This window comes from Otolemur garnettii, unplaced genomic scaffold (assembly GCF_000181295.1).
Source record: "Otolemur garnettii isolate 467f Iridium unplaced genomic scaffold, OtoGar3 scaffold00087, whole genome shotgun sequence".
NCBI classification, from domain to species: Eukaryota; Metazoa; Chordata; class Mammalia; order Primates; family Galagidae; genus Otolemur; species Otolemur garnettii.
In genome coordinates, this window is record NW_003852482.1 from 3430322 (window position 1) to 3451078 (window position 20757).

At 58.8% G+C, this 20757-nt stretch overlaps 1 protein-coding gene across 2 annotated transcripts in view; it reads left to right on the top strand.

Annotated features, from left to right (window-relative positions):
• RXRA (retinoid X receptor alpha) overlaps positions 1 to 20757 on the top strand; it is a 99152-nt gene that overhangs the window by 41509 nt on the left and 36886 nt on the right. Inside the window, exon 1 of one of the 2 annotated variants that reach the window (XM_012808293.2) lies at positions 17372 to 17488. The exons of the other annotated variant lie outside the window; for it this stretch is intronic. The gene's annotated coding sequence lies outside the window, so the exon portion shown is untranslated. Of the gene's footprint in view, positions 1 to 17371; positions 17489 to 20757 lie in introns of those variants that run through there. 2 annotated transcript variants of the gene reach the window in all.

A 20757-nucleotide genomic window follows, 5' to 3' on the forward strand; every position in this document is an offset into this window, starting at 1 on the left:
ACAGCTCACAACAACCTCCAACTCCTGGGCTCAAGTGAGTCTCCTGCCTCTGCCTCCCAAGTAGCTGGGACCACAGGCGCCTGCCTCAATGCCTGGCTATTTTTTTTGGTTGCAGCCGTCATTGTTATTTGGCGGGCCCGGGCTGGATTCGAACCCGCCACCTTAGGTGTATGTGGCTGGCACCTTAGCCACTTGAGCCACAGGCGCAGAGCCAAGAGCACAGGTTTTGATGTCTTCACACCTGAGTTTGAATCCCAGCTCCACTGTCCCTTGAGGGCACGATCTTTTTTTTTTTTTTTTTTGAGACGGAGCCTCAAGCTATCCCCCTGGGTAGAGTGCCATAGCATCACGCTCACAGCAACCTCCAACTTCTGGGTTCAAGCGAGTCTCCTGCCTCAGCCTTCCAAGTAGCTGGGACCACAAGCGCCCGCCACAGCGCCTGGCCATTTTTTTGTTGCAGCCATCATTGTTGTTTGGCGGGCCCGGGCTGGGGATTCGAACCCGCCACCTTAGGTGTATGTGGCTGGCGCCTTAGCCGCTTGAGCCACAGGCGCCGAGCCGAGGGCATGATCTTGGATGATGTCCAGTGGCAGCTTTGGGAGGCAGAGACAGAACCTCTGCCCTGCTGTTGGTGATGCTGGGAGAGCCTTGGGCTTCTCACGTCCAGACTGTGCTGCCCCCTCACTGTCCTCATTTATGTTCTGGCTTTCTCTCTGTCCCCTGCTGGAGCCTTCCCAGTCTCCGCTGTGTCCCAGGTCCACATGTGCAAGGGGCTCCTGGTCACCTCCCGTCTAGATGCTGTTTCTGTAGGTGTGGCCTAGCCGACTCCAAGCCTGGCAGGGTCTCAGAGAGCTGAGATGTGACCTCTCTCCGCACCAAGTTGTCCCATGTTCCGCTTAGGCGTTGTGCCAAATGCCAGGGAGAACTGGGTAGAGGTGTTCGCTCTGTGGGGCCCACAGTGTCACCTGGGGAGAGCAGGGGCCTGGCAGTGAAGGCCATGGTGGGCCCCGTGCATAGCTGAGCTCAGACTGAGCTGGGATGGTGTGGGCACGTGTCCAGGCACCCTCACTCTAGGAGAGCCTGCTGCCTGGAGAGGGAGGCTGGCCTGGTGGGTGGCTGCTGAGGGGCACTGTGGTCACCCTGGGTTTGGGGTGATCAACACGAGGTAGCGTTCTGTTTTCTACTCCCAGGGTAACCTGGGGAAGAAGCTGTTGGTGGCCTGAATCTTGGGCTGAGTTTTGGAAACCTCAGGGTCTAGGGCTGAAGACAGAGGGTGGGGGCCCACAGGCTGGCAGGCAGGTCACCCCTGCTCCTAGAGATAATGCAGAGAGCACCCTGTCAGGGGGTCACACCCAGTGTCAACCCACAACCCCCAGCAGTCCTCCAGTCTTGGGAAAGTTCCTCCACCTACCTGGGTCTCAGGTTCCTTCACTGTCTGGTGGGGTTGCCGTGAGGGCTCAGGGAACCATTGCTCTGGAGCTTGAGTGGCTGCAGCTGTCCCGAGACCCGGCCGTCGTGTGTGCAGGGAGCATGTGAGCATGTGCAGTGCTCAGCCAGCTGGCCCTGAGTTCCCCAGATGCTTGTGAGGGCCCAGGCCTTGGGGGGACCCTCTCTGCCCAGAAAGCAGTCTCCCCTGAGCCTCACCCTGACAGGTCATTAGGGAACTCGCATCCCTGGTCGTTTCTGTGGAGGCTGGAGCAGGGCTAAGTGGTTGGTTTTTGGATTGGCGCTCACAACTCTCCATGCCTGCAGCAGGCCTGGGTGTGCAGAGCAGGCTTCGGAGGTGGCCTTTGCTTCGCTGAAGTGGCCCATTCTTGCCTTGGCCTGTCCCTGAGGACAAGGGCTGTCACCCAAGTCAGAGGTGCTGAGGGCAGCTATGAGCACAGTGCCCGGGCCAGTGTTGCCCCAGCGTGGTGGGGGCTGGGCTGAGATGGTGGAGGTCCTTCCTGGGTGCCAGTGCGTGTTGAAACCTGTCTCTGACGCGGACAGCGATGTTGCAATAGGTGCCTGTGTGTTTCCCAACATCCTGCCTGCCTGGCACAGGACTAGGGGCCTCCCCTGGGCGCCCAACTCCCTCCCCCCTGCTGCCAAGGCCAGCAGCAGAGGTTGTGACGTCAGGCAGGGTGACATCAGCCTGAGCCCATGTGATCCATTTTATGGAGGGGAAACTGAGTCATGGTGCGGAATGAGGGACCTGATGTGACCCGGCTCTGCTGCTCCCAGAGGCAGGAGTGAGTATGGGAGGGGCGGGGGAGCCACGCAGGCCCGAGGCCCCGGTACCCACTCCCTCTGCACCTGCCATTTTGTTGGGAGGTGGCAGAAGTGGGAGCCTCAGTTGACACCAGCCCATGCCCCTCTTCCCTGGTGGGTACAGGGCCTGATGCCTACACTGCATGTGTTGGGCTGATGGTAGCCAGGCTGGCTACCTGTCCATCACACCATGTTCCAGGCACTTAGTGGAGCCCTCCCGGTCACCTCAGGAGGTGGGCGTTCTTATGGTCAGCATTTAGAGGAGGAAGCAGGCTCAGACAGGCTGAAGGGCAGGGCAGCAGGTGCTGGGCTCGGAAGGCCCAGAATCTTTCCAGGATTCTGGCACATAAGGGAGCAGAGGGTACGGTGGGACGTGTATGCCCTTGGGGCGAGTCCCGACTCTGCCACTGTGTGCTGTGTGACCTTAGGCAGGTGTCCTGGGCTCTCTGATCTAGCCTGAGGTCTGGGATCTGGCGGTCTGGGTGAATTAGCAGTACCTGAGACAGGAGAGGGGGTTCCAGACCACCCCCCATTCTAGGAGCTGCTGTAGACTCAGCCAGACCCCTTTTGCTGGGGACCTACGATTCTAGGAGCTGTGTGGCCCAACCTGGCCTGGGCTATGGCCTCTGTCTATCACTTGTCCACAGGGGAGGGGCCCTGGAGCCCAGTCTGGTGTGGATAAGGGAGGAAGTGGATGTCCAGAGAGGGTGAGGGCTGGGCCTGGGGCACACAGTGAAGTGGCCACAGGTCCAGGGCTGGGAAGGCTGCGTTGGGAGCCATGCTTTCTGGTGAGGTGGTGGTTTTGTGGTTGGGTAGGGAGAAGGAGTTGGGTCCTAGACAGCTATGCTCAGCTTCATGCTGACTATAGAGTGCAGGGCTGGGAAGAACAGCACCTGCTGATGCTGGTGGTGAGCCTGCCCTGCACAGGCACTGTGCTGAGCTGAGCTTGTGAGTGGCCCGAGGACCTTGCAGGGTCCCAGGCTTTACTGGCTCATTTCTAGGTGGGAGCACAGCAGCCCAGAGACACAGCATCTCTTGTTGTGATCCTTGGCAAGGGCGGTAGGGTTGGCCTTAGAACTGAGTCTCCCCGTTTTCTGGTGCCCGGGGTCCCCAGAGTCTGTTGCCCTCCCTGGGGCTGTGCCGGGTGGCTGTCCTCACAGTGGGCCTGTGTGCATGTCTGTTCTGTCCCCTAGCCGTGTGCAGGGAGCCCAGGGGCTGGTATGGGTGGGATGTGGGAGCCTTCTGTGTGGAAGCTGGAGGGAGGGAGCGGTACCTCCCACAGGAAGCCCTTCTTGATGGCTCCTCCTTGCTGCGTCAGGACTGATAGCCCTTTGGGCTCCTGGAAGAGGCCGTCTGTCTATTTGACTCTGGACTGGTGTGCCAGGGCTGGGTCTTACTTTCCTCTGCCTGTTTCTTGCATGGGTAACCAGGGAGTCATACATTACCAAGTGTTCTCTGAATGCTATGTGAATAGTACCCGTCCATGGTGTCGGCCAGTCCTCACAGCTTCCGGGAGCTAAAGCCAAGGGCATCATTCCCTTTCTGAGGATGAGGACATTTAGACCTGGCGGGGTTGAGTCAGATGCCCGTGGCCCCACCCATCCCCAAGTGGTGCAGCCAGGACTCAGACCCAGAGTTGCTGATGCGGCAGCCTGGGCTGTGGGCGGGGCTTGGCCAGCACTCTGCCCACCACCTGCGGGGTGGGAGAGGGAGGGCCAGCCTCGTGGTCTCTCGCCACTTCCCCAGTGTGGCTGTCTGCCGGGAGGGTGTCTCTGGCCCCTAGCTGGCCTGAGAGGGAGTGAATCCCGGGCTGCCCTTCTGATCTGGGCTGGGTGAACTGGAGATGTCCTAACCCTTTGCCCAGGTCCATGGGGCCTCTGCCTCTCAGGTACTGGCCAAAGGGAAGCCTCCTGGGGTATCCTTCAACCTTCCTTCCGGACCCTCCACTTCACGTATTCAGCACTGAGGAAACACTTTCTCTGTGTACACAGAGAGTGCCGGTCTGGAGGCTGGCGTACAGCAGGGAGAAGGGCCTTGAAAGGACTTGCAGGGAGGCACAGCAAGTGGGCATTCAAGGGGGCATTAAAACTCAGACCTTCTGCCTTCCAGTCACTTCCTCCTGCTGTGACGTCTCTTTGCAGAAGAGGAAATGAAGGCTTAGAGAGGTTGTTTCACCTGCTTGGGGTTGCACAGCTTGTTGTGTCTTGGGTTACTACGTGGGGCCACTTTGAAACTTGGTGTGTGGCAGATTTTAAGGACTTCCTTTCCCACCCCTGCCCCATCCATCCATTTGGCAGGGCTATATTTTGCACCTGCTGCGTGCCAGGCCCTGGCCAGGCCCCAGGATGCCGTGATAGGCTAGCCAGGGCCCCTGCCCTCTATAGCCCATGGATCTCGGCAGCCTTGCCTGAGTGGCTGGCTGAGCCTTGTACTGTAGTGAGTGAGAGAGGGGCTGTGTAGGAGGTGAGGCCCCTACCCTGGCTGGGAGGCTCAGGGAAGGCTTCTTGGAGGAGGTGTTATGTAAAACAGTCAGGTTGGAGCGAGCCAGGAAACAGGTGGGAGAATTTCAGGCCCAGGGAACAGCATGTTCAAGGCTAGAGGCGAGAAAGCCTGGTGCATTTCTGGAACAACCCGAGGCTGAGGGCGGGGCAGGAGGGGCTGAGAGCATGGCTCGGGGATAGCTGCTGTCCTCCTGGCTTGGTGCCAGTGGCTGTGGTTGGCTGGGCCCCCAGGAAACCTTCCTGCCTCCTAACTCACAGTGGCTTCTCGGGTCTGGGAAATGGGTGACATTCATGGAGGGAGGCTGTGGGGTCCTGGTGGGCCTCACATACTGTGGACAGTTGGTCCCAGGCAGTGAGTGGAGGATTCCAGGCAAGTCCAGGCCCAGAATAAACCCTGGTTCATCTCAGGGTCAGCTGGAGAGCCTTCGAATGATGGGCCTGGAGGTAGTTAGGAATGAGCGGAATCAGCTCTCTGATTTTACAGCTGGGGACACAGGCCAGACCAGAGGGCAGCCTGGGGTGCCCAGCAGATGGGCTTGGGGCTGGCTAGCAGCTGGGTATCTTTCCAGCTCTTTTGGGAGAAGGTTTGGGGGCCTCAGGGGCAGGTGCCATTTTGGAAACACCTCACTCCAGAGGAACCTAAGCATTTGGCTGAAAGTCTGTGTGAGTGGCAGCAGGGTGCTGGGCGTCTGTGGCGCACGCCCCAACTCAAGCAGAATATGACAACCTCCCCCCACCCCCACCTCGCACCTGAGGTGTGGCTTCTTGGCTGTCCTCCTCCACATCGGGGTAGATGATGACCACCATGGTGTTACAGCTCACAGCAACCTCCAACTCTTGGGCTCAAGTGCCCAGAGTTGCCTCAGTCTCCCAAGTAGCTAGGACGACAGGTGCTCGCCACAGTGCCCGGCTATTTTTAGAAAGGAGGTCTCACTCTGGCTCAGGCTGGTCTCTAACCCATAAGTTGAGGCAATCCACCAGCCTCCTAGAGTGCTAGGATTGCAGGCGTGAAAGCCATCGCGCCTGGCTTGGTGTTTATTTTTTAAAACAAAAACAGAATTCAGAGTTTTGGTTTCTGTCAAAATTGGGAGCTTCCATGGGCACTTGGTCCTTTTCAATTTCTGGTAAGAATGTGCGTAGTTAATTATCCGTCCAGCTGTTGCTGGCCTTGGTTGTAGTTGGCAGCTCAGGGGTCGGTAATGTTCGGCAGTGGCGGGGTTCTGTGGGGAATGTGAGTGACACCTCACAGCCCCGGGTTTCTTTCACTATGTGTCCTTTTGTAAAGGCTGTGGGGAACCCTACCCTCTGGGTGCTGCTGGTCCCATGACTCTGTCAGGTGTTGGGTGCCTCCAGATGACGCTGGGGTCTCAACCCCAAGCTTCTGTGACCCAAGTCCACATGTGCCATGTCTACTCTGCGTTGGATTTGGGGTGCAAGGAGGAGCCTGCTGATTCTTCCAGAAATTTAAGATTTTTATGCCAACATCTGACTTCTCCCCTCTTTTGTCTTGTATGTGTATGTGTATTTTAATCTGTCACACCCTCTGCTGTCCAGACCAACTTCTGTTCCCAGAAACCTGCCCCACCCTCTCCTGCAGAGCCGAGGTGACGGGGTGCTGAGTTGGGGCTCTCCTGCGCTGCTGGCCTCGGAGGGCTAAGGTAATCCAAGTGTTAGGAAGGGACCAGTGTCAGGGCTGAGCTGGGGCAGGCAGCTGGCCCTGGAACCCAGGGGATGTCCCTGACTATCCCCTGTGCTGTCCTAGACCAGTGGCCACCTGGGTGCATGGTGGTGCCCTGGGTGGTGAGTAGGCTTCACACTGGGGCTCAGGAGTGAGCTCAGCAGGAAGCTGGCAGCTGCCGTGGGTTTGGGGCCAGGCAAGGGAGGGACGAGGCAAGGCCCTGAACTGGGGGTGCCAGGCCACCTGGGCTACGTCAGGGGCAGCTTCTTGCTGTGGTCACAGGGGAGAGGTCAGTTTTCTGTCAGCTGGGTCCTCTCCGGGAGCCTCATCAGTGGGAGTGTCCATGTGATGGTTGTGTACAGAGGCACCAGCACTGTCATCCCACACCTTTGTGGGGTCCCACGTCTGTGTGTGGGGTCCTCCCCTGTGTGTGGCGGGGTCCCCCCCGTGTGTGTTCTCATGACTGTGTGGCTTGGCTCTTCTCTCCGAGGGCCATGGCTTCCCCATGTCCTGAAGGTGGAGTGGGAAAAGACATGACCTGTCTCTGAGGGCGTCCCAGGTCCTGGAGGGGAATGTGGATGTTGGCTCATTTGCCCAGGGCCAGGCTCCTGGGTGCCCAGGGAATCGGCCATGGTCCCTGTCCCCAAGAAGTGGTGCTTAGGTGCTGAGGTATCTCCAGCCAATCTCAGGAGTGTGGGCTGCCAGGCTGGGTCCAAGGTCAGAGTCACATGGAGGGGCTGGGGAGCTCTCGTACCCATCGCTGTTTGCTCTGGTCATGGGGTTTGCTGACCGAGGCTGGTCCCTGGGAGACCGAGGGCCCCAAAGTGCCCTAGCCTCACTGTGTCACTGCTCACAGGGGTCCAAGGGCGATCCCACCCCCAGATAGCATCTTGGCCCTGGGCCACAGGAGAGTCTTCTGGAGCCTGTCCAGTATGGGAGTGAGGCTGTCCCTGGCTGTGACTCTGGTCTGTTTCCTTGAGTCAGTTTGTCCTGCTGTGCTGTCTCTGACAGAGACAGGTTTTGCTCTGTTTTTGGGTGGGGACCCGAGCTCCTTGCCTTCTCTCCTAATGGGGGGAGGGCTGATCCTCTGCTATAGTCTGTCCCTTCGTCAGCAAGTGCAGCCACTGTGCGGCCACTCCCCTGCCCGCTCAACTGCTGGGGTCTGGTCTGTCCTCATCCATAAGCTCCAGGGGACAATCTGTCCCCATCTCTCCCCATGCTCTGTGTGTTGCTGACATTGGGCCTAAGGCTGTTACCTCACAGTGTTGGCAATTACTGAGGGGCAGGTGTCCTGTGCACAGATTGGTGGGTGAAGGGGGAGCTCTGTGACAGGTGATGGGGGAGGCAGGCTGCCCAGAGGTGAGCACCCAGGACTGTGGGCTGAGGTGGTGTGTGGGCTCCAGGGGCACATCCTGAGACAGGGTCTATGTGGGATCTGCATCTGGGGGCTGTGATTGGGAGGGGCCACATCTAGAAGTCCAAGGGGAGCCTGCCCCAGGACAGCGAGGTGAGGGGGGCTGGCCATCACTGCCATGGCTGCAGCAGGAATGCTCAGTGCCTGTTCTGGTGGCTGGTGGCCCAGGGTCTTCTACAGGAGGGGCTCAGTAGAGCCTTTGAGCCCAGGATGGCCTGTACCCCTTGTGCCCACAGCTCCCTCGCAGCAAGCAGGGCCTCACACCCTCCTGTCTAGAGCCCCTCCTGAGCCTCCCCTTGTCCCTGGGGGGTGGGCAAGACCCCCCCCCCCCGACTTACAGAAGATCTTAGGCCCCTGCCCAGGTGGGTACCAGGCTGCCTGGCTTCTGTCAAGCTCTTCTGTGCCTGAGCCCAGCCATGCCTCCCAGGATGGAGCTCGGCCTTTCTGACTTCAAAACTTGGAGGCCTCGTGGGGTGGCATGAGCCGCTGGGACCTGGGTTTTGAGGTTATAGCCCCTCCGTAGTGCAGCAAAGCCCAACAGGCGTTATTATTCTCTGGGTTGGTGACCGCAGAGGACGCAGACTTGGTCTGACCCCTCAGACTGCTCCCCCTTGGGGTCAGGAAGTCTGCAGGCTCTTCAGGGCCCTTAGCCTTTGGGGTTAGGGACTCCAGCCTGGCAGACCACTTTCCTATGTTCCTTGTCCACCATGACCTTCCCAGGCTTCTGCCATGCGGCCCTGCAGTGGCATGGTGCCTGGTTGGCACCATGGTCCTTAAGGCCTGTCCTGCTGCCTATGGGCTAAGAGTGGCAGCACTGTCCACCAGCATCATGCTGGGACAGGTGTGGAGGTGGCATGCCAGCCCTGTGAGTCATACACATCCTAGCAGTGGGGGTGATAAGGCTGCCTGAGTGGACATGCAAAGGCTGGACAGCACAGGGCCCATGGGGGGTGGGGGCAGGACCCCCGGAGAACCTGAGCCTGTGCCAGGTCAGGGCTCAGCATCTCTGCCCTGAGGCCGGGCAGAGGCTCGGGTTAGGGCAATCTCCCTTTAGCCAGTGTCCACAGGGCCAGGTATCACCTCATAGCCAGCCTCTCCTTGGGCAGATGCTGCTGGAAGGAGGGCTGCAAGCTGGATTAGGTGGAAACAGGCCTCTCAGTCGTAGCTGGCATGTCCAGGTTCAGATGTGGGAAGAGCCTTGGCTCTCTGGTTGCCGTGCCCCCAAAACTGGCTGCCTGGCCTCACTGAGCACCTTCTTCAGTTCCTTCCGCCCCCACCCAGGTTTGGCCAGAGGAGGGGGCTCCCAGGGCTCTAGGGCTGCCATTTATGGGGTTGGGGAACTTCGAGTTACAGGCAGGCAGCCACTTCTCCCACACCAGGGGTTGGGATCCCTCCAGTCCGAGTGCAGCAGAGAGAACAGAGCCCCAGGAGGAGCCCTGGGAGGGTAGCCCCTGGGGCGGAGATGCAGCCCTGTGTGGGGCAGAGTCAGGTGTTGAGTCTGGACCCTGTGTGGCTCTGGGCAGCTCTGTGACTCAGGCGAGGACTTTGTCTTCTCTGAGCTTCAGCTGCTGCTGCTGCTTTGGAGCCAATTTGAGGAAGGACAGACATGGGCTGGGACAGTCGCAGGAGGCCCTGGGGCAGTGGACAGCTGGCTAGGAAGTCTTGGGGATGCAGAGGCTTAGAGGAGGCAGTGGGTGGGGAGCAGGTGGCCAGAGAGTGTCTGGCCTGGCCAGGGCCAGGGGCAAGGTGCAGAGAGCAGGGATGAAGCAGACCTCTGCCCTTGGAGCCCAGACCTGGGCCAGCACTAGCAGGGTGGGGCAGAGTGCACTGAGGGGTCTCTTGGGGCTGGGGCCCCCTGCCTGAGAGGGAGAGGTAAGGCTTTGTGGAGGAGGTGGCCCTAACAGGAAGACCTGGAGGGAGTGACTGTGCGGGCTCTGGGGGCCCGGCCCTGGGGCAAGAGGGGCTGATGGCCACAGCAGCGGGAAGTGGGGGCTGGGCAGGGCAGGATGCCACAGCCTACAGTGGTGTCCCCTACCCCACCCTGTGGCCACAGAGCCTCTCTGGGAGAGGGAGGTGTGGTGGACTGGGTAAGTGACAGAGACCCTTGGGTGAATTTAGGTGGGGGCTTCCTCTGCCTGTCTTCCTCAGAGGCCCTGGTTAGGGCCATGGGGTGTTTTCCCTGAGAATTAGTCCCCGTCCTGCATGTCAGGTGCTCTGTGAAGCCTCCACTGGGAACCCCTGGGCACGGGACCCACTGGAGGAATGGGCGCAACCTCTGGTGGGGCTGCCTAGGGGTGGCGAGCACCATCGGGGCACGTAGGCATTGCATTGTCTGGTCCCAGGTGTGGCCTTAGCCTTTGTCTCCAGACCCAGGAGTTTGGGAGAGGCCAGCATGCAAGGTGGGCCCCCTTGGTGGCTCTGTGAGGACCACCCCCTGCCAGGGTGTGAGCCAGAGGGAGTGGCAGTACCTCAGACAAGGGTAGCTGCTGGGGGCTAAATTTAACTGCCACTGGTTTGGCCCCTGCCTCCCCACCTGCTGTGCCCCTGCCTCCTTGCGCGCTCTCTGCCGGCGGCGTGAGGGGAGGAAGGAAGCTGAGGTTTGGGTGGTGTCCTGTGTGTTTGCTTTTTACTGGGCTTAGAGGGCTCTGGCCAGGGCCCAGGCTCTGGCCTTCAGCACCTTGACAGGGAGGGGTGAGCCTGGGGGTGGGGGTGGGGGCTACAGTAGGGCTGGTGGAGCCTCCTGGGGACCAGGAGTGGGTGCCAAGGGGTCAAGAGGTGGAGCTGGGGCAGCTCTGGGACAAGTGGCAAGAGAGAGGGGCCAGGGCTGCAATTGAGACACAGGCAGAGTTCTGCTGCCACACCTGTCCCTAGGGAAGCCCCTGGCTGCTGTCTGGGTTTGCTGGACTGGCCATGTGGACCAGAGGCAGGGGCAGGACAGGTTGGAGCCACATCGATAGATCAGTGGCTCCAGGGAACTCATGGGGTGCCAGGGTGAGTGTGGGACTCTCAGGGCGCACATTAGCCTTTGCAGCCTAGAGGGACAGTGTGATGTGTACTGGTGAGTGTATATCAGCCGGCTCTTCTGTGTGCATGGGGGCTGGGTCGTAGTGCTTTCCAGTTCCGGTGGTATGGACACTGTCACGCTATCTGCAGCTGCAGAGCTGATGCCACAAGGCTGAGTTGGGAAGAGATGTGCTGAGAGTTGTCCCCAGCGGGCTGGCTCCCTCTGGGCAACCCCTCCCACCCATGCCCCACAACATGACTGCTCTGGATTCTGCCCCAGTGCTGGGCTCAGAACCTGACACATTCTTAGTACTCACTAAATGTTGGCACACCTTTGGCTGGGCCTGTCCTGTTGAGGCCTGGTCAGCAAGACCTGGGCCTAAGGGATTGAAGCCGCCAGGAAGCACCTGCTATGCCGTGCTGCAGTCCAGGCTACTTGATCTTGGGGTGTGTATATACAGAGGTAGGGCAGACAGGTGATGCGTGTGAATACTGAGTCTTGCCAGAGACCTCCTAGGGGTTAGCACGCATAGGTGGGCTGTGGCAGGATGAGCGTCCAGCTGCATCATCCCAGGGAGCCATGTGCCACACCTGGGCCCACCTAGCTGGTGGGTGGGGCCGTGCCTCTGTGGGTTCAGGGGTGAGTCTGTCTGTCATCACTGAGCAATGTTAGGGTGGGACAAGGTAGATGTGGGGTCGTTTTCAGGTGCCCTGCTGAGGCAGGAGTCTGTGTTGGCCCTGAAAAGTGGCCTTGCAGTCCCTGGCCTTGCCTGTCCCCTGTGGGGCTGAGGTCATGCCTTGGGGATGGGCGGAAAAGGGCAGCACATTGAGCACTCCATCCTGCCTGGCCACTTAGGAGTGTGAGAGTGAGTTTTTAAGGGATGAGCTTGCTGGGCACAAATGAACAGATCAGTGGGTGAGGGCCACGAGGATCTCTCAGGCAGCTGGGGAAGATCTAGGGGTTATGGTTGACCATCAGCCATTGCTGAGTCAGCATGATGTGCCTCTCGGGGGTAAAGCCTCTGACTTAGGCTGGGCTGTGATCCTTGCTTCAGGCAGGACTGGCTTGTTCTCTTATCCTTTGGGTGTGCTTGTCCAGGTGTGGTGCTGGGCCCTGAACCAGGCAAGCAGGGAGCTGGGACATCCAGAGTGCAGAGAAGAAGGGGTCCTAGCTAACACGGAGGAGGTTGAGTGACCATCTGGCTATGGTCTTGATAAACGTTAGGCCTTGGGGTTGTTTGTGTCATTAGGAAAATACCAGGTGCCTGTGGCATAAAGCCTGAGCTGGAGGAAAGCATGGTAAATGCTGCAGGTCCTCCCCAGCTGCAGCCGGAGTCTCAGACCCCTTCCACTTCACAGCACAACCCCTGGGACTTCCTTCATCATTCTGGAGCTTCCAAACGGGTGGAAATTTATGGAGCACTGGCCTGTGTAGCTGGGCCTGGGGTACACCAGCAAGCCATGATGTGGGGCCCTGATGACTAAGGGTTGAGTCCAAAGATGTAATAGGTGGCAGAGACACAGCAAGCTTGGGACAGCCTGGGGTGGGGGCAGGCCCAGGAATCAGGAATTTAGTTTAGTGGGTTTTGAAGAGTATGGACCTTTCTGGGCAATGAGGCTCAGGAGGGAAGGGACCCATTCTGGGCCCTCGACAAGCTGGGTTTTAGGTGGAGAGTGTGCTTGAGTCGCTGTGGGGACCTGTGCAGGCTGTACTGGTGGCAGGGCCCAGAGGGGCTGGAGGGAGACCATGGCAGGGCTGCTGCTTGGCTGTCAGCCCAGATGTGAGAGTGTTCCAGGGAGAATGAAACTTACTGGTGTCCTACCTGTCACCTGTCTGCTAGTGCCCTGAGTGGTCTTGGCCATTGGAGTTTTATGAGCTCTAATGAGGGCAATGCCCTCCCATGGTTCAGGGCCAGTCTGGCCTCTTGACCTGGGTGCCACCTGCAGAAAGGTTTTCAGATGGGTGTAAGTGGCAGGGTGTACCACTGGAGAGTTCTGGTCCTCCTCTGGTTTTAGGTGACGTCTAGGTGGCCCATCTCCAGTGCTGGCCTAGAATGGCGTGTACGCTGTGAGTGCCTGGTGCTCAGGGCTGCCCTGCAGCCTTCCTTGAAGTCTGGCTTCCTGGCAGCCCAATGTGGACAGGGCTAGTTGGGGCTCAAGGGCAGGGACTGAGGAGTACCCACTTGTGTGCCAGGGCCTGGCAAGAATGAGGCTGTGGCCCTTGGCCCCCACCATCCACTGCTGGCCTTGGGCATGGCCCTTGACTGATGAGCCACCAAAAGATATTCTGTGCCTTGAAATGACTTTGATGTGTAGCTGGAGGGAGGTGCGGGGCCATGAGGGGTGAGGTCCTTCCTGCCTGTTCCCACGGTCCCCCAGCATGCAGACGGGAAGCAGATTAGCCTGGTCAGCTGATCTGCCTGCAGCTGGGTAGCTGGCTGATGCTGGAGCTAGACTTGAACTTGGGTCTACCCATTGCCTGGCCTTCCCCCTGCCTCAGCCTCTGCTGCACCAGCTGTAGGCTGTGATGGTCATGCCTCGGATTGAGGAAATGAGGCCAGGGTCTTTGTCCTCTTCCAAGAAGCTCTTGGCTTTGGCCAAAGGGAGTGGCCTGTGGTCACAGGTGTCTGGGCGAGGGTGGTGGGCTGGGTGGCCCCAGGAAAGGGGAACTGGGCTGCTGGGCCAGTGAGTGCCACTTGCACCCAGCCAGTTCCAGGTTGCCTTGAGGGGACGCCGGCTCTCTTGGACTCTTCCCCTAGGATCCTACCCAAGCCGCCACACTGCATCGCCCAAGGCTGTGGGACCCTGAGCCAGCGGGCCGGGGGTTGAGGGGGCCACCACCGTGGTGGGACCTCTCCCCTGCTCTCGCCATGAGGCTGCACCTCCTTGCCACTCTTTCAGGAGGTGGCCTGGCCTGGCGGGTGGGGGACCACAGGTGGCTGGCAGGTGAGGGCTGGGTTTGGTGGGCACGGTGGTCCATGTGGCCTGGGAGGTGCCTATTGTCGATGCAAGACTCATGATAAGTCTGCTGGGGGTGAGGGCAGAAGACCCAGGAAACGAGGGTCTGGGCAGGAGTTGGGGGCCGGAGGCTCACCTCCATGGAGTGTGGTTTTCATCTGGCCTCAGCTGCCACACACTGTGTGCCTGGCTGTGCTGGGGGCTCTGAGGGTATCTACTACCCCCCTGGCTACCTCTGGACAGCTCATCAACCCTTGATCTTACGAGACTGCACAGCCTGAGGTCCGGACTGCTGAGCTCTGTATCCTTCCCTGGGTATCTGGGCCAGAGGGTCCTTTCCAGACTGGATTGTTCTGGAAGAAAGACAAGGGCTCCAGGCTCTGTGCTGGGGCAGGAGAGTGGTTGACTTTTCTCTCTGTTCACCTCTCTGAGGCTCTATGGAAGATCCCTTGGGGTCTGGCTCAGCTGTACTTTCACAGGTGAGGAAACTGAGACTGGGTGAGTGGCAGGGACCTTAGCTGGAAGGGTGCAGCGGACCCAGCCCCATCCACTTGGGCTAGCACTCTGGAGGGAGTGGCAGGAGGCTTGGCTGCCTGAAGCAGGCCTGGGTGGATGGCCCGGCCTTTGCTCAGGGTCCCTGCTCTGGCTGCTGTGTTTGTGGTGTGGGTGGGAGGTGAGGACAGGAGACGGATCAGGCAGCCTTGTTGCCATCTGGCAGCCCTTCTCTGTGGGGAGGGGAGCTGGAATTGGAGGCTTGAGTCTTAAGGCATCAGTCCCCACTCAGTCATGCAGGGGGAGGCCAGAACAGGCTCCTAGGCCCGTGGCTTGGCTCATGTCCCATTTCTCTATTTCATGACCTGGTGTCTGTTACTAGGCACACGCCAAGTGTTGGGGCCCATGTGGAGATTCCTGTCTCCACAGCCATCTCACGTTCCAGGAGAAACTGAGGCTCAGGGCCATGGAGTGACTTTCCCAAGGCCTCAGGGAGGACTAAAGGGAGGACTTTTGTGATTTTGAGGACTAAAATCACACCTGGATGGCTGGGATGAGAGCTTAGGCCAACTTGCTTCCCCCTGGCCGCTGAAAATCCTTTTGCAATTTACATAGGTGTTTAGCCCACCCACCTCAGCCCATGGGTTGGTGGTAGATGTCAGATGAGGCTGGTGGGCAGTCGCTGGGGGTCACTTGGTTTTGGAGCAAATAGCTGGAATAGGGCAGCCTGTAAAGTGCTGTGAACGAGCGTTGCCTGCATCCTGCGATGTCTGGTTGTGGCAGGCACACAGTGTGCCTTGCCCTGCGTGGTGTCCTGGTGACCTGCTGGGGACCACGAGCCTGCTGTGTGTCCCTGGGCTCAGCACCTCCCATTGCCTCCTGTTTATTATTTCTGGCTTTTCCAATTGCTTGCTCTTTGGGAATTCATCCAGAGCAGCATGTTAGCAGCATGCAGAAAGTTGAGTCAGTAGGCCCTGAGCAAGGGCAGCTCCTAGAAATCAAGTGAGTTTTTAGCTTCTGGGGTCAGTGCAGCTGCTGCGAGCGTACCAGGCTTTCCTGGCCTGTTCTGTAGTCTTCCTGAGTCTGGGTAGGGGATGTGGTCCTGAGCTTGCACTCTGTTCTTTCTCTGCCCCATTCTCCTGACTAGCCAGGTGACAGACAGCTGAGGGCTCTCAGGGCCAGCTGCTCAGGGTTTCCCGGTTGTCCAGTGTGTGGGGGTTCTCGGGAGCCTCTGGGCACCCTGCTCCTACCAGGTGCTGTGTTAGCCATCTCCCCTGTGCTCCCTGCAGGGTGTGTGACCGCATGGCTGTTGCCTGCCTGGCTGGCTTCCTCCAAGGCTATGGCCTTGGGGCATCTGCATCTGGCTTCATCTGCCCCTTAGCTGGGTCCCCTCACATCCCCACCGAGCCTTGGGCTCCTTGGTGTGCCGAGCCACTTTGGTCGCCTGTCTGGTTGTGGATGTCCCCAGCCTGCTCCCCTTCCCCTACCCCAGTGCATGCTGTTAACATTTCATGGAAACGGTTTTCACAGATTTGCCAGGAGAGGTGTGAATAAGGGGCCTGCAGTTTTGCTGGATTTCCCCTTTCCCTGTGTTGACCTTAGCCTTAGCCCCTGAGGGTTGCTCATGGAATCCAAGGGAATGGGTGCTGGTGAGGCCAAACAGACCAGTAAGGGTGCTGGGGTGGGGGGTAGCAGAGGCCAGTCCCTGGTAGCCAGGGCTCAGGTCCCTCTGGGCTGGGGGCTTTGGACTTTAGAGGTACGTTGGGGGCCTTGGAAAGTTCTGGTGATGATAGAGTAGACAGTGGCCACCCTTCCAAGTGACCAAGGAAGGGGACAGCAGTGGAGAGGGTTTGCTGAGCTGGGTATGGCCTGGCCAGGTCTGAACTTGGCTACTTTTGGCTCTTATCTGTACACAAGGGGCTGGTGGGCATTCTGGTGGAAATGGTGATGTGGATGGGGGCACAGTCAGGCAGAGTTCAGAGGGAGATTTCCATGACAGATGGCCAAGTGTCCATTGCTCCCCCTTTCCCCCAGAGGCCCTGTGGATTGCGGGTCAGTCTGGTGCCACCATGATGCTCACTGTAGTCCCAGCTCAGGTTATTGAAGCAGGGGCCAAGGACACAGGTGCTGCCTGCCACCTGTACATCCTCAGGTCTCTTCCTGCTACCAGGGTGGCCCCTTGATCAATGGGAAGGGACACAGTGAGGATCCTAAGGACAAGGGTGGCTACTCTGAAGTCGTCTGTGGCTCTGACTCTGCACTTTCCTAGATTCCCCAGACCAGATTCCCCTCAGCCTCCTGGGTCCCTGCTTCCCTGGTGTGGAGTAGAGCCCACTCGCCTTTCCCTGGGCAGTGGGACAGAAAGGGGAGGAGTGTCTGGCACACAGCAAATTTGAAAGTGGTGGCTGTACTGTTGGTCAGATTCTCAGCCAGGGAATCAATCCCATCAGCATTGGGCCCAGGTGTGCCAGGTGCCTAGGGGATACCTGACCCAGGTCTTTAGCAGGGTATAAGGTCGCACTGAGCCTGAACTCTGTGGTGGTTGCTGTGGTGCCACAGGGGTAGGGCAGGTGAGGAGAGAGGGTCAGGCCTTTGCTTGCACAGCGAGCTGCCATGCGGGCTCTGCTGTGAGGACCGGGCGGGCATCCATGCTGTGGATAGGACGGGGAAGCCCCGCTCATTGGGCCAACATCCTGTTTTCGGTCTGTCTTGTGGGTGGGGCTCTGTCCCTGGTCTGCAGACACCCCACCAGCCAGGCCCCCGCACATGACGGGCACCAGCTTGGGTTCTGCTATCTGAGTCAGTGAGGCGTGGGTGAGCCTCCGCCATGGGGACTGTACCCTACCTGCTGAGGTGGGCCAGGGCGTATGGTACGGCAGCAGGGGATTCTTGGAAAGCTGGGACCCAATGGAGGGGACTTGGCTCCCAACCTTGGGCGCCAAGCCAGTGTTCTGCCCTCTGGGGATTCCCTGCTAGGGCCTGCCTCTGTCCACTGCATGGCCCTGGGTGGTCATGCCTGGCCTCTCTGAGCATCTGAGACCACGTCTGCCTATGGTTATGCTCAGCCTGCCGTGGGAGAACTCGAGAATGTCCCCAGGAGAGGCCAGCCCCACACTGGGCCCCAGGAGTTGTGCCCTGACCTTTCCAGAGTCCCTGACTTAACCACCCTGTGCCTTCCACGCTTTGCTACAGGTGGGTGAGATGTGATTGGACTTTGGCCTGTGTGTCTGTGTGTGCGTTCCTGAAGGCAGCTGGAGAGGCAAATGAAACCAGAGAGAAAAACAGCTCTGCAGGGTGGCGGAAAGCACAGTGTTCCACGACAGAGTGGCGGGTGGCAGGGGCCTCCGAACCACTGAGAGCAACATGGCTCAAAATGAAACAAGAATCATTTCTTTTCCTGTTGAAGAGAAACTGCACCCAAGAGCCCACAGGCTGGGGGCCCCCTCACCTCCCAGGCTGGCCGTGGAGCAGGCGGGGTTTTTCCAGGAATTCCCCTTCTTCCTGCGCACCCTCCTCAAAGGTCTAGGCAGGCACCATGGAGGTATTGGGGACAGTTCAGGGGGACGGCCTGAAAGGGAGGCCACAGCACCCAGGAGCCCCTGCCAAGCCCTGGAGAGGTGAGCATCCTTCCAGGTCCCTGGGCTGGTGTCCATCCCCTACGGTGGGCCTCACTGTTGGAACTGATAGGGCCCTGGGCATCTGCTGTCCCTGGCTACCCTGGTGGCCAAAGAGTGACATGTACTGGGGGCATGGGAGGCAGGAAGCTGGACCTCTGGTCCTGGCCAGGCCGTGCTTGCCCTGGGTTTGGAAACACCTTGCCCCTAGCCTTGGTTGCTCTTCTGCAGTTGGGGACAGCTGTCTGGTTGTGATGCTTCTGTGAGCTCAAGCAGTAAACTGTTAGCCTGGTGCGCGTGTGGACCAGATATCTGGTCCATGGCAGTTGCTACTTAGAGCATCTTTTATCACCATAGAGTTTCTGTTTTTAGGGAAGCTTGACATTCGCCTGGCCCACCAGTGTTGGCCAGCCCCCAGGGCTAGAGTCTCTGTTTGGAGAGGTGAAGGTGGGAGGATGCCACATAGCAGCTGATCACAGTTCCTAGCTCCCTGGGGCCTGTCCCTTTCATCACACCCCTTCTGTGGCTCACAGGGATTCCACTGGGCTCAGGGGTTGGGCTCTGCCCCAGGCAGCCCTTCTGGGCCATTGGTCAGGAGGTATATTCCAGACATTGGGCACCAGGTGGGGTGGTCTGCTTGCCACGCCTGGAGGAGGGGACTCTATGTAGGGACACTAGCCAGCTTGCTGGAAAGTAGCTCTCAGGACTCTCTGGAGGTGTCTTGCATCTCTCTGGGTGGGTGGTCCTGAGCCCATCTATTCCCTGTTCTCCCTGGCTGAGGGAGTGTGGCTGGGTGGGCCTGGCCCCAAGGGCCTGGTGCTGGTGCTGCCTATCACCACACTCTTGACTACCCCCTTGGTGCTGGCTGGGTAAGGCCCTCTTCACCTCTGTGTCCTTGGGAAGATTGGGTGAGGCCATTTGAACCCTCCTTGCCCCCCAGCCATCTCTGGGAGGATGTAGAGTGTTTCCCAGCAACATCCAACACTTTGATGTGTTCTTAAAAGGCCTGCAGATATGGGAATCCTGGTCCAGCCTTCTGGGTTCAGGACTCTGTTCTGTGGTTATCTTGGGTGATGGCCATGAGGCCTGTACCTGAGTCTTGGCCTATACCTCCCAGCTCCTCTGCCCCTTCTGCCCCCACGGCTCCATCCCTCCTTTGGGTGGATGGAGGCACAGGACTGGGAATGGGAGCCAGCCCTTGGGTGGGTCTCTGAGTCCCACAGCTACTTACCAGTGACTACGGTCCCCCTACTCCCGTTTGGTCCCTTGGGACAGATTTCCTAAAACTGTGGTTCTGCCCTGGACTGGGAAGCCCTGGAGTCTCAGGGAAGAGGGAGTGACAGTATGGAGTCACCCTTCCTAAGCCAGTGCTGGGGGCATCTATAGCAAGTGCAGAATGGAGCTAGCAGGGAGGTGTGCACACAGCAGGTCCTGGGACCTGTTGGTACCAGCTGTAAGTAGCCCTCGGTCTTCCTCCTATAGTACTGGGTGCACACAGGGAGGCGGGAAGGATATGGCTGAGGACTGGGCCAGGGAGGGCAGGGGCTGGCAGGGGCTTGCAGGAGTCTTGATCTGTACCTCTCAGCTCCCCTGCCCCTTCTGCCCCCATGGTTCCTTTCCCCAATCCATTCTCTGAAGGATTGGGGAGTGGATGCAGTTCTGAGACTCAGTTTCCTCATCTGTGCCATGGTAGTTCAGGTATCAAAGTGCCTGAGACACCCCCCTGGACAATGGCCACTGTGGGCATCTGGCAGAGCCCCATTGGCCCAGTGAGTGGTAATGGTAACTGCTATAAGCCTTAGGGAAGGTGTGAGGCCTGTGTTCTCAGTCTCCACAGACATGGGCTTTTCAGGAAAATAGGCACAGAGGGGTGGCTTCCTGCAAAGACCCTGGCCCCAACGTGTGTCTTTGCCTCTCAGCTTTCCGAGTTTTCCTGGGTGCAGGTGCTGGCTGGTCACAGGGAGACCCCTTCCTGGCTGTGCTTCCCACTTCCCTCACCACAGTGGGGCCCCAGCCGCACTGGCTACCACAGGGTTCAACCACAGCACTGCTGGATGTATGAGTGGGCTGGCAAGGGCTGCTGCCAGCTTGGGCACCACTTCTTGTTCCTCCTGGCCCTGGCTAGTCCCCAACTTGCTCAGTATGGCCAAGTGAACCTCCAAAATTATCCCTTTGCCACTTATGGCAAAACCTATCAGCCTCTTAGGGCTTCAGCCTGAGCAAGGGGTTGCTCAGGTGATGATAACAGAGAGGATGAAGGTGTGGTGGTGATGATGATGATGATGTTGGCAATGGTAGTGATGGTGGTGATGATGGTGATGACAGTGGTAATGATGGTGTGATAGTAATGCTGATGGTGGAGACAATGGTAGTGATGATGGTGATGCTGATGGTGATGCTGATGGTGATGCTGGTGGTGATGATGATGGTGATGGTGGTGGTGATGCTGATGGTGATGCTGGTGGTGGTGATGATGGTGATGGTGGTGATGGTGATGCTGATGGTGATGATGGTGATGCTGATAGTGATGCTGATGCTGATGGTGATGATGGTGATGCTGATGATGGTGATGGTGGTGATGCTGGTGGTGATGATGGTGGTGATGCAGATGGTGGTGGTGGTGATGCTGATGGTGGTGGTGGTGATGCTGATGATGGTGATGGTGATGGTGGTGATGGTGATGGTGGTGATGATGGTGATGCTGATGGTGATGGTGGTGATGGCAGTGGTAATGATGGTGTGATAGTAATGCTGATGGTGGAGACAATGGTAGTGATGATGGTGATGCTGGTGGTGATGCTGATGGTGATGCTGATGGTGGTGATGGTGATGCTGGTGGTGATGCTG